Source organism: Cyprinus carpio, chromosome A6, assembly GCF_018340385.1.
Source record: "Cyprinus carpio isolate SPL01 chromosome A6, ASM1834038v1, whole genome shotgun sequence".
NCBI classification, from domain to species: domain Eukaryota; kingdom Metazoa; phylum Chordata; class Actinopteri; order Cypriniformes; family Cyprinidae; genus Cyprinus; species Cyprinus carpio.
The window spans coordinates 32,089,734-32,107,233 of record NC_056577.1 but is presented as its reverse complement, the minus strand read 5'-3'; the positions used below and the strand labels follow the sequence as shown (position 1 = coordinate 32,107,233).

The 17,500-nt window shown below is 32.7% G+C and overlaps 1 long non-coding RNA gene and 1 pseudogene across 1 annotated transcript; one reads left to right on the top strand and one right to left on the bottom strand.

The window, feature by feature from the left end:
• Nucleotides 1–7,935: 7,935 nt before the first annotated feature.
• Nucleotides 7,936–10,521, bottom strand: LOC122145374. The gene is made up of 2 exons (XR_006160306.1): nucleotides 10,161–10,521; nucleotides 7,936–8,921 (listed from the first exon to the last, which is right to left on the bottom strand). It is a non-coding gene; the product is annotated as an uncharacterized LOC122145374 (long non-coding RNA).
• A 30-nt stretch (nucleotides 10,522–10,551) lies between these two features.
• The window catches only part of LOC109050347, a 41,086-nt pseudogene continuing 34,137 nt past the window's right edge, over nucleotides 10,552–17,500 (top strand).

Genomic DNA, 17,500 nt, shown 5'->3' with positions numbered 1-17,500 from the left:
TACTGTGCATGCGTAATATAAGCGGCTTCATTTTATGTATGTTTTATATGAGGTTTGTAGTTAGTAATATGAATTATTGAGACAATGATTAAAAAAAACATAAATAAAAAAAAAATCATTTAATCCCTGATTTGTGTTGGGTTATTTGGTAATTTTTATTTTTTATGCTGGTAATTTTATGTTAGATCATAGTTTATCCTACAAACCTAACGGGGAACATGTTATATTTATATTTATTTCATTATATTTATAGTTATGTTTATGCCTCATTAATAGTTTATGCTCAGTTAATAGTTCAGCCATAGTTAAAAAAATCTTAACTGTAATTTTATTATTATTAATAATAATAAAGTATTTAAAAAGTATTGAATACATAACATTATTTTATTTTTTTATACATATTTAGTTTTATTCACGTTATATTTAAAAAGTTTTATAACAGTAATTTTATACCAAATTTATAGAGCATGCATGCATGTATTTTGCTGCATTTTAATGTGTTGTAGACCTCTGTAGATTTATTTGAGGTTTCCTGCACTAAATACAGTAAGTACAGTTTTAAGGAAAGTGCAGTGAAATGTTAAAGCATAGAGCCTTTGTCAGTATGTCATTATATTTATAGTAATATTTGCACCTCGTCAGAATTAAAGCTTACTGCCACTGTAGTTAAAAAAATATGAATGTCATTTATTTTACTTTAAAAAAAAAATGTACTTGCATAATGTTTTTTAAGTAGATAATATATATATATTAATTCAATGTAAGATTATAGCACTAAACTCAACCATCATCATAATATTTAGCCAGCTGATTGGTTTATTGATTACATTTTTTGTAGTACAATTTTTTTTAGAAATATGCAAATATGTCATTATCTAGTTAAGTATGCACTAATTTGCATACATTTTCAGAACAGAAATATAGGAATAAAACTGACAATTTTTTTTTTAAGTTTGGTGTGTGTGTTTGTTGTGGAAGAGGAGAAACATGTTTTGTTTTTTTTCACTCATCTGGAAAAACTTATGTAACGCCAAAATCTCAAAACTGACCAGTGCTTTTTCTTGTATCTTGCCTTATCTTATATCTTGTTAAATGTTTAAACATTCTTAAACCAAGATTAATTTATATGAAGCTAAATAAATAAATAAACTCAAGGAAGAACTAGTTTATTTTTCCCCAGTTGATTTATTACATTAAGATTAATTGTAAACTTTTTTTTTTTTTGCAATGATTGCAAAAGTTTTCTAAAATATTATGATTAAATATGCAAACCTGTAATTATTTAGTTAAACATGCATGCATTAATTTGCATGCTTTTCCAAAACATAAAGCTTATTTTAAAGTGTTTTTACAAATCAAATCAAAGGGGGAAACTAGTTTATTTTTCTGATATTTGTTCTTATTTAAAACTTAAAATGATTAATTATGATGCATTTTTTCCAGAAAACAAACCATAATATCTTGTGCATCACGTATGTTAATAAACATAAACAAGAATGTTTAGACATTTGTACAGGAAAACAAAAAAAAATATTAAGAAAATCATTTTTGCAGTGTTTATTTAGCAAATAATTACAGTTTGCTTTGGTATATTGTTTCTAATGTAATGGCATCACAAAGAAATATTTATTTTACTTTTACATTTATGCGTTTGACAGGTGCTTTTATCCAAAGAAGCTCGCATTGCATTAAGATATTTGTTTTCAGTTCATTCAAATCCTGTTTGTGTCCCATGTGAGTGTGCAGTATCTCAGGATCTGATGCCGTGAGCTCTGTTCTGGACAGCAGAAGGTTTTGTGGCCCCGTAAGGTTCTGGCTCTCGGCCCGCCGTGGGTTCCTGTGGTCCGGTGCCAAGTGTCCATCTTACCCAGTTTGAAGCCTGTTGTTGCCTTATGCTGAACTTTCCTTGTATGGACACTCTTCAATTTCCTATGGAAGCTTGTTTCTGCCACAAAATGTGAAAAAAAAAGATCTTGTATCTATAATGCATTTACATATTTTTTTTTTTTTTTTTTTTTTTTGTAAAAAGTAACTTACAAAGATTATTGGAGTATGTTTTATGAGAAAATACTATTTCAGACGTTCTACATAAACATCTTCAACATTCAGCAACAGCAGAGTGTTTGGCGTTCTGGAGTGGCTTCATTGAGCTTCAGTGGCTTCATCTTCAGCAGAGCCAGATGGCCTGTTCTCAAGGATTAGATTTAGTGTTTGTGTGCTGTTTCATGTTTTTTTTTTTTTTTTTTTTTTTGAGAGAGAAATGCCAACAGTTCTGTTGCTCAGAACAAAAGACTTTTTGCTTTTATTGGTTTATCTTTCATATTCTATTGTCATTTTATCTTCAAATCCTCTCACTATACTAATGTTATTTGTTTAAACCATAAACTCAGCATAAACTCAGGATTGTGAGATATAAACTCAGATTTACGATATAAACCCAGAATTATGAGATATAAACTCAGAATTATGAGATATAAACACAGAATTATGAGATATAAACTCAGATTTATGAGATATAAACTCAAAATTATGAAATATATAGTCAGATAAAACTCAGGATAATGAAATATAAACTCAGAATTATGAGATATAAACTCAGAATTGTGAGATATAAACTCAGAATTATGATATAAACTCAGAACTGTGAGATATAAACTCAGAATAATGAGATATAAACTCAGGATTATGAGATATCAACTCAGAATTATGAGATATAAACTCAGAGTTATAAGATATAATGTCAGAATTATGAGATATAAACTCAGACTTGTGAGATATAAACTCAGATTTGTGAGATATAAACTCAGATTTGTGAGATATAACCTCATATAAACTCAGATTTATGAGATATAAGCTCAGAATTATGAGATATAAACTCAGATTTATGATATAAACCCAGAATTATGAGATATAAACTCAGATTTATGATATAAACCCAGAATTATGAGATATAAACTCAGATTTATGAGATATAAACTCAGATTTATGAGATATATAGTCAGAAAAAACTCAGGATAATGAAATATAAACTCAGATTTATGAGATATAAACTCAGTATTACGATATATAAACTCAGAATTATGAGATATAAACTCAGAATTATGAGATATAAACTCAGAATTATGAGATATAAACTCAGAATTATGAGATATAAACTCAGAATTATGAGATATAAACTCAGATTTATGAGATATAAACTCAGAATTATGAGATATAAACTCAGTATTATGAGATATAAACTCAGAATTATGAGATATAAACTCAGATTTATGAGATATAAACTCAAAATTATGAGCTATATAGTCAGAAAAAACTCAGGATAATAAAATATAAACTCAGATTTATGAGATATAAACTCAGATTTATGAGATATAAACTCAGATTTATGAGATATAAACTCAAAATTATGAGCTATATAGTCAGAAAAAACTCAGGATAATGAAATATAAACTCAGATTTATGAGATATAAACTCAGAATTATGAGATATAAACTCAGATTTATGAGATATAAACTCAGAATTATGAGATATAAACTCAGATTTATGAGATATAAACTCAGATTTATGAGATATAAACTCAAAATTATGAGATATATAGTCAGATAAAACTCAGGATAATGAAATATAAACTCAGATTTATGAGATATAAACTCAGAATTATTAGATATAAACTCAGATTTATGAGATATAAACTCAGAATTATGATATAAACCCAGAAGTATGAGATATAATCTCAGAATTATGAGATATAAACTCAGATTTATGATATAAACCCAGAATTATGAGATATAAACTCAGAATTATGAGATATAAACTTAGAATTAAGAGATATAAACTCAGAACTGTGAGATATAAACTCAGAATAATGAGATATAAACTCAGAATTATGAGATATAAACTCAGAATTATGATATAAACTCAGAATTATGAGATATAAACTCAGAATTATGATATAAACTCAGAATTATGAGATATAAACTCAGAATTATGAGATATAAACTCAGAATTATGAGATATAAACTCAGTATTATGAGATATAAACTCAGAATTATGAGATATAAACTCAGATTTACGATATAAACCCAGAATTATGAGATATATAGTCAGATTTATGAGATATAAACTCAGTATTACGATATATAAACTCAGATTTATGATATAAACTCAGAATTATGAGATATAAACTCAGATTTACGATATAAACCCAGAATTATGAGATATAAACTCAGATTTATGAGATATAAACTCAGTATTACGATATATAAACTCAGATTTATGATATAAACCCAGAATTATGAGATATAAACTCAGATTTATGATATAAACCCAGAATTATGAGATATAAACTCAGATTTATGAGATATAAACTCAGATTTATGAGATATAAACTCAGATTTATGAGATATATAGTCAGAAGAAACTCAGGATAATGAAATATAAACTCAGATTTATGAGATATAAACTCAGTATTACGATATATAAACTCAGATTTATGAGATATAAACTCAGATTTATGAGATATAAACTCAGAATTATGAGAAATATAGTCAGAAATACTCAGGATAATGAAATATAAACTCAGATTTATTAGATATAAACTCAAATTTATGAGATATAAACTAAGAATTATGAGAAATATAGTGAGAAAAAACTCGAATTACGAGATATAAACTCAGTTCTATGAGATATAAACTCAAAATTATGAGATATAAACTCAGATTTATAAGATATAAACTCAGATTTATGAGATATAAACTCAGAATTACGAGATATAAACTCAAAAAGATGAGAAATAATCTCAGAATTCTAAGAACATAAATTTAAACTGGTTTCACCCACAGACATGTCATGCCCATGTGATGATGTAAGCTACTAGTCACTGCAGTAACCAGCATCATCCAAACACTGTTGAAGATTTTGGGCTCTGAATGCTCTGTGATTGAAGCCAGTCATGTAGTCATGGTAACCAGCCCTAACCGGTTTAAACGATTCATTTGTGCAACTCTATCTCTCAGCATCAGTGATGATGAACACAGTCACTGATCAACAAAAGTTTACAGGTCAAATCATTACAACATCCAGAACATGCTTTAAAAAACCTTTTGACCCTGAGATATTCCTGGTAGTTCTGCTGTAAAGGTACCAAATCAAATTCATTTCTATAGTTCTTTTCACCATACATATTGTTTAAAAGTAGCTTTACAGAAAATAATATATTAAAGTTGACTAGTTTACTATATATAACTTTAAAATTATATACAGTATAGGTCAAAAGTTTGGAAACATTACTATTTTTAATGTTTTTGAAAGAAGTTTCTTCTGCTCATCAAGCCTGCATTTATTTGATCAAAAATACAGAAAAAAAATGTAATATTGTGATATATTATTACAATTTAAAATAATTGTTTTTAAATTTATTATACTTTAAATTATAATTTATTTCTGTGATGCAAAGCTGAATTTTTAGGATCATTATCACATGATCCTTTAGAAATCATTCTAATATGATGATTCATTATCAAAGTTGGAAACCATTTCTGCTGCTTAATATTTTTCAGAACATGTGCTACTTTTTTTAGGATACTTTGATGAATTAAAAAAAAAAAAAAAAAAAGAAGCTATGTTTTTAAAATATAAATATTTTGTAATAACAATATACACTAGTGGTCAGTAATTTGGGGGGTCAGTAATTTTTTCTTTCTTTCTTTTTTTAAAGAAAAATCAATACTTTTATTCAGCAAGGATGTGTTAAATTGATAAAAAGTGATAGTAAAGAAAATATATTATTAGAATATATATTATTAGAAAATAACCTTTTATTGATCAAATATATTAGACAGCAGAACTGTTTCCAACACTCATAATAAATCAGAATATTAGAATGATTTCTAAATGATCATGTGATAGACTGGATGTTACATGTGACACTGAAGGCTGGAGTAATGATGCTGAAAATTCAGCTTTGCGCACAGGAATAAATTATTTTTTTAAAGTATATTCAAATAGAAAACTATTATTTTAAGTTTGTAATAATATTTCACAATATTACAGTTTTTTCTGTATTTTTGATCAAATAAATGCAGGCTTGATGAGCAGAAGAGACTTCTTTCAAAAACATTAAAAATAGTAATGTTTCCAAACTTTTGACCTGTACTGTATATGCTGTATGACTGCACATGGCTTTACATTAATGTCAAATAATATAATGTAAATTCCTTCATACGTTATATTCAGGTTGTCAAAGATCATGAGAACCCTGGTTATTAAATAAAAATGACATCTGAACAAATTAAAATGAGTAATGATTTCAGCTCTTGAGTTTCACCTGTTTGAGCTTCTTGTTTTGTCTTATTTTCCGTTGTTTTAAGACGTATGAGAAGCAATAAGCATCTATTAGTGAAACACTCTCATGGTTTAAAGGTCAGGCTTTCAGAAACTAAAATACAAAAACATGAAATCAACACTGAAATCATGCTTGTCCTATCAAAATATAATGATTAATCACTTTCCCTTTCAGTTCTCAGCTGTTCATCTTTGTAAATGTACAGTAAGGGTGTTTTATTTTACATGACCTGAGATGTTTTATGATTATCGTCATCGTCTGTACTGTAAGGATGATGATGCTGAGCACACACAACCTGAAAGGACTCATTGTTAGCTGAGATGTTGTCATGGCAACACAACCCAGAAGAGATGAAAAGCAGCATTGCTTTTGTTATTACAAACACGCTCAGATATTGATGAGTTATCACAGCCGTTCTTCTGATAAATAAGCTTTTCTGGTCGTTTTTTTCTTTACAGTCCCCCAATGCTCGTCAGAAAACAAATGTTTGTTGTGTTTTTGGTCGATCTCATGTTAAATTGCGAGTGATTTTTGGCTTTCTCACATGGGAAGTAAATGTGTGAGTGCTGCTAGGCCATTGATTCCCAGCGAGAGCTCAGAATGTGATCAATAATACATCCATCCAATAAATACATACACACTCCCTTTTATAAGACATCACACCACCACCAACCATCACTATTCAGCACAGATTTCATCTAAATGTGAAGAGAAAAGAAGAAACAATGTGATTTTAATGTGCATCAGATTTCAGGCAAAATTCCATTATTTCTTAAAGATGAATTGGATCAACCAAGGTCAGTCCAAATCATATTTCACCCCAAAATCTAAAGAAAGAAACCTAAATGTCTAACCCGAACGTGAAATTTTGGAACATCTAAATTAACTGGTTTCATTTTCTTAAATTATATATATATTAAAAATTATTTTACACCAATGAAGTCATTTTTAAAGCCCGATCAGTTACTGTGCTTTTCCATTTTTATTGCATTATGTAAATTATTTTTGTCATTTAAGCATGTTACATTTGAGGAATATTATGTGTTACATTACATTCTCAGAGGAATCAGTATAAGTTACAGATCTCCATTCGGCTGGTTTGTTCTGAGCTTGTTGAGAAGTCGATGACTGAGATGAATGACTGGAAAGAAGCCGCAGTGAAGATGCTGTTAAATATAGAAGGCCATGAGAGAATGACGCAGCTGCCCTTGAATCGTCACACACTCTGTTATTGGGTAAGTCCTGCATCACTGTGGCTCAGAGTTACTGTTAATGATCTGATCAAACCAGTATTAACCTTAAGTCTATGTGACAACGCACATGGCCATCAAAACTAAATGTATTGGTCTTTAACCATCAAATTATGTTTCAGGTCGGTTTGACCCACAGTTATTGGTAACACAGATGTTTTTCTTGACATTCTGTCATTTGTGACTCTGTCTGTAAAATCCAGGCTGAAGTTTCAAAATCTAATTATGAGATAACAAGCATCAAAGTTTGATTTCAACTATTAATTTTACTGAGACTTCAATCTTTGACATGGCCTTACTCAGTCGGTATTAAAGATATCATGGTTACATTTTCACAGAATGTTCTTTAGATTATGAAGGACGATTTTATGTAAAACAGTAAATCACACAAAAAAAGGCAGGGTCACATTTTTTCTCATTTCTCATTTCTGTGGTGTTGTGGGGCATGCATATGAAGTTTTTATTACAATTGTGATGTTAACAGGTCAATTTTACCCACATATTTCATGGTTAAAAGATACACAGACCAAAAGTAATAATAAAAACAGATGCTTTTAACCCAAGAAAAATATGCTCTCCTCAAGGTGTAAATTTTTATCAGTTAATGCATGTGAATTTTGCTGGGAATCGAACCTGTGATCTTGGTGATCAGGAAAGCACACCCCCCAAAAAATTTAAATAAATAATAAAAATAAGAAGAAAAAGAAATAATTTTAGAAAGAAAAGATTGTTTAAAAATTATCATCTTGGCATTCAGGAAAGCACACAATTTTTCTTTTTATTAAACGTAATAGAGAGAGAGAGAGAGAGAGAGAGAGGTGTGTGTGTGTGTGTGTGTGTGTGTGTGTGTGTTGTTTGTTTGTATTGTTTTTGATGTGATACAAACAAGTTTTAACCATCAAACAAAACCAAACATGGATTTTTTTTAAGCCTTATATAATATTCCAGGTCAATTTGAACCACAGTTTTACAGATACAGTTTTTAAAATGTTTCCATGTTTATTTATTTATTTGATTTATTTATTATTGTGTGAGAAATATTAATGTTAAAGGTTTACTTTTTTCATAGCATGATTTTTGGTGAATTGTATTGAATTCAATAAGGAATCAGTTTGACCCAGAACTGAATGATTGTGTCCAGAATTTTATCGTAGGCATTTAAATGCGTGACTGGCTCTGAAAGCATCAAGAGATCATTTCTGAACGTGCTGTTCCCGAGTGTCGTCGTTGGCAGGTCTGATGTGAGCTGAATGATCTGAGATAGCTTTTGACTTGATTAGCAGGGTTCTGGAGCGGCTCTCGTGTGTCTCGGGAGACGCTGCTGTTGTCTGGAAACAAACACACGGAGCTTCAGTATGACGAGTAAACAGAGTCTTATTCAGCAAATGTTGTATCTGCTCGTGATGCTCGCCATCGTCAGCGTGCTGGATGTGTGTCTTGTGCTGTGGATGGGTATTTCAACACTCTAAATACTGTTTTCCTTATAATTCTTCTACAGAAGAAAGATCATCTGATGCACCATATATTTTATAGGGTTGCATTCCAAAAAAAATCCACAAGCTTTCTGAAATCTTCAACATTATAATATAAAATCTGTGTTTGACTTTTATTCTTGCTCAAAACAATAATTAAAAAAAAACAAAGAGCATCAAGCACACTGGGAATATGTACTGTACAATGGGGGAATTATTTCCTCATCATACATATGCATTTAAGCCGGTCCAACAATAAAATTATGTTGCATTTTGTTTTAATTTGGCATAAAAAGGGCTTAGGGCTTACTGAGGGCTTAGGCTGGTTTCAGCTGTTTCTTCAGCAGATTTTTGTATTTTAAGAAAAAAATCCTTGAATCCTGAAATCCTGAAAATTTTCTCAGTTAAATTTACAGACATTTCCTTTAACCCTACAATGATATGCATAATTCAAAATATGGGTAAAATGCCAGTGAAAATCAATAAGGAAAATATTAACACACTACACTGGACTTTTCTTAGAGTGTAAGAGGAAGCTACAAACCAAACAAATTAAATGTGCAATAAATGTGCAAATTAAAAGAAAACCTACATTTTTTTTTTAATCTGTCAATTTATTATTTATTAATTTAATCTGGCACAAAATTGCATATGCTGGTTTTAACTGGTTTGACCAGCTGGTCTTTCAGCCTGACTAGAACCAAAACCTTCTAAAACCAGCTAACAGATAAGTCTGGTTTAAGATGTGCTTTCAGCAGATAAACTATGAACCAAACTATTTAAATATGCAATAAAAGTGCCAAACATGTACATTACAATTTATTACTTATTCTTACAGATTTACTAAATAAATCTGGTTTTAGAGTGCTTGGAAATCAAGCAGGTGTGACCAGCTAATAAAACCATCATAAGCAATTACAGAAAGCGCGTATATTTATTAAATCTGGATTTGGAAACAAACATCACTTATAGCTATAAGGTCAGTGTACTATGCTTGCCTTTGAAAGCCCCAAACAGGTTGTGCAATATAAGTGCAAATAAAAAAATAAAAAATAAAAAAATAAAAATAATAATAATAATAAAAACATTTCTTACCTGCTGTTAAATAAATAAATAAATACGTCAGCCTAATCAGGCTAGTCTGCAGGTTGGTTTCAGAGGGTTTTGCGATCAAGCAGGCTGACCAACTTACACAAGCTAATTAAACTACAGAAAGGTAATTTTTCCATTAAATCTGGATTTAAAATAAAAACAAGCATCATTTATGGCTATAAGGTCCTGTAAGATGCTCGCCTTGGAAACCCAAACAGGACTAATTACCTTCTCAACATCAAAACTAGCTCTCCAGGGAGAGTCAAACCTGTGTAGAGAGAGAGTGAAGAGAAAGGGTTTGTGTGTGTGTGTGTGTGTGTGTGTGTGTGTGACAGAGAGAGAGAGAGAGAAAGTGAAGAGGGAGGGTGTGTGTGTGTGTGTGTGTGTGTGTGTGTGTGTGACAGAGAGAGAGAGAGAGAGAGAGAGAGAGAGAGAGAGAGAGAGAGGTAGGCTGCAGATCGTCTTGGCGTCGCTATTGGCTTCTTGTTCCTCCGCACGCCCTCCGCGCCGCGCACCTCTAGCGCACAGTGATGCTGGCACCTGGCGAAGGGCGGAAGACCCGCAGCATCAGCAGCAGCGGATCTCCATGACGACAGCAGCACCTTCAGCATGGTGCAGAAATCCCGCAACGGCGGCGTGTATCCCGCCCCGCAGGCCGAGAAGAAGCTGAAGGTGGGCTTCGTGGGGCTCGAGGCGGGCGCGACGGAATCCAGCCGAGACGGCGCGCTGCTGATCGCGGGCGCGGAGGCGACGAAGCGCGGCAGCATCTTGAGCAAACAGCGCTCCAGCATCTCCGGGAAGAGGCCGCCGAAGCGCAACGCGTTCTACCGACGCCTGCAGAATTTCCTCTACAATGTTCTGGAGAGACCTCGCGGATGGGCGTTCATCTACCACGCTTACGTGTGAGTACCATCACAACAAAGAGCTTCTGGAGGCTCTCGGGCGCACTGGCATCATCTCGCCTTTGATGAGATGCTCAGAGGGTGGCGGGATTGTTCGAGCGATAGAAGAGGGGCTGCTTTTTATATCACTCCAGCAAAAGGTTCCTTTGTGTTTCTTTAACATTAAGTGTTCGATTTAGAGCCTAAAGAACCCTTTAATGATCATTGTGTTGTGGATCATTCCTTGTAGAAAAGCGCTTCACATGTTTACAGAGTGGCATGATTGTTCAAGTAATAGAACATGATGTGACTTTTCCTCTGTCTGTTCTATTACTCCCAAAAAAGCTATAAAAGCTAAAAAGCTTTAGATGAATATCTGCCCAAAGAGCTTTTATATCCTGCAGTGAATCGTTCTGTTTGGGACTTTAGGCTCTTGTTCTTCGTGACAGTGAACTGTAATCTGCTGCATTTCTGTTGTGCATGTCATGCGTTTAGCAGAAGTTATGGCCAGAGAAGATGGTGCAATTCCTTCCGGATGCTGATTATATAATTCTAAAAGGATTGAGACAATAGCACAATGTTAATGGTATTAACAATTAAGTTTAGAGCTGGATTAATGATCATTGTGTTAAGGCTTAATGTTCCTTCGTCTTCTGTTCCTTGTGGAAAAGCGCTTAATTTTTAACCCTCTGGGGTCCGAGGTGATTTTGGGGCCCTTGAGATGTTTTGACATGCCCTAACATTTGTGCTCATTTCAGCTGCTTATAACATACTACTGGTCAACGTGTAACTTTTTTTGTATTCAGCACAAACTGTGCTACAACAATATGTGAGCAAGATTGATCTACATGTGTGCATTTTAAAAAAAAAAAATATATATATATATATATATATATATATATATATATATATATATATATTATGCATGATTGGTAAGTTTTGAGGAAATCAATGTAGCTGAAATAAGGCCATAAAACCCATACTGAATAGTTCTGAATAAGACTTTTGAGTAATCAGTCTTGTAGGCTAGAATATTTACATCAGAATGATGATTCATATTGAGCGGCAGGATTGATATAGTAGAAGATAATGTGACTTTTCTTCTGCTAGTTTAATATATCACTCTAAATACGCTTTGTTTATATGAAGAGCCACTCTGAAGACCCTCTTAAATAGCAATGAGTCATTCTGCTTGAGACTCGTGTTCTTCATGGTGAAGGTCTGTTAGCATTTCTGTTGTGCATTTCGTGCATTTGACAGATGTTATCACAACAGAAGATGGTGCAGATCCTTCTGGTAGCTTATTATATCATTCTAAAAAGATTTTTTAATGTTATAAATAGTTCATTTTAGAGCCAGATCTGCCTAGAGAACCCTTTCATGACCGTTGTGTTGAGGCTCAATGTTCTTTTGGCTTCTGTTCCTTGTGGGAAAGCGTTTCATGTTTTTTGTTGCACATTTCATGCAACTGAACAATGTGTACTTGTTTTAGCAACTGAAGATGGTGCATTTTCTTCCTATCAATCTAATAAGATTTCTTAAAGCTTATTAATAGCTCAGTTTCATCATGTTGACGTTTTCTGCACTAGATTCATGTTCTTTATGAAGTCTAAAATCAGGATTGTTTAGCACCGATGTGAAGGCAGTAACAATTGTTTAATTGAAGACTGTTTTAGCAACAGAACATGGTTCTGTGTGACTTTTTGTTGGTTCATTATATCCCTCTGAAAGCTTGTTTTGTGATATTAATAGATTTTATTTACCCAGAGAATCTTTTCATGCTCAGATTTCGTGCAACACAATGTGTTGGTGTTCGAAGGTTCTTGTTACAAGCTGAAGAAATCCAATCTAATGTAATTTAGAGGCACATCTCAAGCTTGAAAGAGATTTAGTTTCAAATTCCCTTGTTTTAGCTTGTCCAGAGCTCATGTGAAACTGCGCTGTTTCTCATTCTCTCCTCATCCAGATCTGGATTCATATTTTGTACCTGGTCCTGTATTATTATTCACCTGTAATCAGCATCAACCGCTGCACAATCAGAGCAACACACCGAAGGCAGAATGACAAACAAACGTCTGCAATCACTTCTGCATTCTGTAAAAACACAGTTTAATCAGTGAAAATACCACATATGATCAGTTTCCATGCGTCAGATTACTATTACAAGCATGAACTGTGGCATTGCTTTAAGATATCCCACGGTACTGACTGACTGTCATGATTAATGTACCATCAGGTACATACCATTATCGGTTGTTATATATCAAAGTTTAATTATGTATTTCCAGTATGTTTGGTGATATCAGCTGCAGATGTAGACGTGCTCACCAGCGACCCTGTTTTGAAGCACATACGGCGATACCAGTGCATGTATCTTTACAGCATTGCCCTCCGACCGCGTCTAATCTCACTCAATTAAGCGTGAGTCAGCGGCTCATTGAAGGCAATGTGAGGTGGTTTCAGCACCGCAGCTTGTGAACAGCTCCCGTGAATCTCACAGCAGCCCTCAGACACAGATGCATGAGCAGAAACAGCATTTACACTCTGAGATTAGGTCATTAAACACAAGAAATGGAAAGCTAGATCATTTATTAAAGAAAGATGCACAAACATCATAATTGTTATGTTGCGGTCATTTCGACCTGGAGAGGATTTTTTTTTTTGTTTAAAAAAGCTAGTTAATGTTATTGCATTGGACTAAAACTTATACTGACTTTGCTCACATGGGGTATAATAACTTCCCAAAAAATTATGTTTTTGTGCTTTTTTTCTTTTCTTTTTTGTTTCCCACCTTGTGGTGTTTCTGGTCGAAAATGATTGGCTTATGCATTTCTTGTTATGCTATATATTTTATTACCAAAATCTTGGATTAAATTTTTTTTTTTCATTTTTTTTTTTCAATTAGCACAGGTCTTGTATTTCATTTCATAGGCCTTATTAGTCTTTGAGTGATTTTTGCCAAAATCATTTACAAATAATGCTTTTTTCAACCAAAAACAGAGGCTTAAATCACCAGTGTTTATAGCAGAACTCATCTATTTGTTGCATTTTGGACATTTTTGTGTTAAAATTCTCACATTCTTTGTGATTTTTAAAAAAATGTTAAAACATCTCAAAAATACCACCTCAAACAGCCCAAAACAGCAATATGGACTCTTAATGGTGTGCTTAATTCCCTTAATTAATCGTAATATAATTAAGAAATGAATACTGCATATTAAACTTATATTAATATGTTACTTTCTTATCATTCAGGTCCGTAATATAATGACAGTCTTTATTTACTTGCCATTTTCACAGTCTTTCTAATGAAAACCAACCAATCATATTGTCTTTTTGCCATCTTTATTATCTTTTTGTCTTCACAGCTGAATATTAATATTCTTTTCCCCATTTCTTAATATGTGCAGTCTTTTCCTTCCTATCTGATGTACTGTACTTGTTTCTCTTTATCTGGTTTACTCTTTATCGTAATTATATTTAATTAAACAATGGACTCATTAGTCAATGTTATCATAAACCCTGAGCATCGGGATTATATCTGATCAAATTAGCAGCTCTGTGGGTGTAGATACAGGATTGGTTTCTTCATGGTTCCTCCAAAGCATTCTTTCCATGCCATAAAAATGCTATACATATTGCTATATTTTAAGCTAGAAACCCAAGTGTTGATTTGACAGTATGAACAGGACTGTAGTCAATAATAAGGTGTTTTTGAAATGTTTTTGAAGTTCTGCACTCTTAAATTTTAGCTGCAGATGTGTCTAAACCGCTGTGTTTCCGTGTCGTGTCTGAGAATGAGACACGTTGGCAGAAAACTGCAGAGTAACATGCTCAAGTCAGCAAAAACTGCTAATCGTAGTAGACAGTTTGGAAACCAGAGACGATGAGTTAAATAAATAAATGACTCAAAACTGCTGCTTTCTCTGTGTTTTAGAGGTGCTGATGTTCACCAAATAACAGCAGTAAAGTCAAACGATGTGAGTACTTCACAAAGAAAATGCAATTGAAGCTATCATGCACTGTAAAAAAAATTATAATAATTTATGAAAAAAAAAAAAACTGTGGTTGCCCTAACCTTAACATGAAAACTATATTTTACGAAATAAAAAAAAATGCGAAATATGACATTTTAAGTGTTGCTGATTGAAATTAAATTTACTGTAAAAAATATATATATATATTGCATTAACTGAAATAGTTAATATACCAAATTATTAAAATATGTTTTGTTCCGTTTATGATATACTGACAGCTACCTTAAAAACACAGAGGATGAAGAGAAAACCACATGAAGTTCATTACAATTCACTTTCCCACATGTTGAAACACTAATATATAGAAGGTTCACCGTGTCGTACAAAACACCATAAAATAATGCAATAAACATTCAATTAATAACATAAAATGTAACATAAAAAAACGTAATGTACATAACTAATAAGAAAAACATAAGAAGAAACTGTTATTTCAATGCAAAGCAATAAAATGTAAGCTGTCACACAAGGAATTGTGCCAATTTTATGCTCTTTTCGCCTTTTTTACTTCCCAAAACAGTATTTTATTGTAAAATTCCCAATAGATGACTCATTCGATTTAGTGCAGTTTTGCACCATAACTAAATGTATCATTAACCAGTTATTAGGTTTTTACTGCAGTATTTTACCATTTAAATTACAATCATTTTTAACAGTGTAGTTTACCAGACAGGTGTTTTAGTTTTCACTTTAGATGCACTTTTGCATCGTCTTCATTTACTCACCAAGAGTACAGTAGATAATGTTTTATGTGAGGGAGTGAGTGTGTTTGTTCAGCATGTGAAGAATAACTTCTGTGATGCTGACGTGATGAATTTGGTCATCATCTCGCTGTGGGAGCAGACAAACATGACACACACGTCCCTCCTGTGACGACACTGTGCTGTAAAACTCATGTCTTATGCGGCCCTTTGATCGCTGCGGTCTTTCTGCAACCAGCATCAGCAGTTTTCTGATTAATACCCATCATTACAGAGCCAGGTGGATGTGTGTGTGTGTGTGTGTGTGTGTGTGAGAGAGAGCTCTCAGTTCAGGTGTGAATCAGGCACCATCGTTTAAGTTTGCTGTGAAAAAAAGCAGCATGGTCTCAGGCCGACAGAGACGTGTCCGGGCAATCGGCCCTGCAGCAATCTGACACACTCCGCTTTATGTGTGCCACACCATTACAGTGATGAAGGAGACACACACCTCATAAACATGCACTTTCTGATGAGCTGAAGCACTGATTTACTGTATAGTGACCAAAGATTCAGTTCAAGCTTTTAGTGTTGATGTGAACAGCACTCCAGGTCTTCTGTTGTTATATAATAGATTTGTGTGATGAACAAACCCAAATGTAATCATTATTCATTGATAATCAACAATAAGCTTTTTTTTTACTCTTTAGGTGGCGTAACCTTGTGTAGTTGTTCATTTGGTTTGTAGAAAAGCTTGAAATATATTGCCAAACTGGTTTGGAATAATTAAGACTTTTGCTCACCAAGGCTGCATTTATTTGATCAAAAACACAGTAAAAATTGTGAAATATTATTACGATGAAAAATAACTGTTGTCTATGTGAATCTCTGTTAAAGTGTAATTTATTTCTGTGATGCGCAGCTGTATTTTCAGCATCATTACTGCAGTCTTCAGTGTCACATGATCTTCAGAAATCATTCTAATATGATGATTTGCTGTTCGAGAAACATTTCTGATTATTAACAGTGTTGAAAACATTAATATTTTTGTGGAAACTGTGATACAGTTTATTTTTCAGGATTCACAGATGAACAGAAAGTTCAAAAGAACAGCATTTATTTGAAATAGAAATCTTTTGTAACTTTATAAATGTTACTTTTGAGCAATTTAATGAATCCTTGATGAATAAAAGTATTGATTACTTAAAAAAATAAAAAAAATCCCCAAACCCCATATTTTAATAATAATAATCAGAAATGTTTCTTGAGCTGCAAATCATCATATTAGAATGATTTCTGAAGATCATGTGACACTGAAGACTGGAGTAATGATGCTGAAAATACAGCTGCGCATCACAGAAATAAATTACAGTTTAACAGAGATTCACATAGAACACAGCTATTTTAAATTTTAATATTATTTCATAATTTCTGATGTATTTTGATCAAATAAACGCAGACTTGGTGAGCATTAAAACATTAAACATTTTAATAATTTCAAAATGTGTCTGGTAGTGTAACACTGAGAGGTGAACTCATCTCTTTGTAGTTAAAGGAAAATGTCAGTCTGGCTGCAGGTTGTGGGACATTTAAAGTGAATCAGAGGACTGTGTCTTCATGCAGAGCTCAGTGTCACTCCGTCTGTCAGTCAGGGAAGTAAAGCCCGCAGTTTTGTGGGTCAAAGAACAAACGTCAGGTTAGAGGGAAAAACAACATGAAACTGCATAAATGAAGGCCTTTTGCTTTCT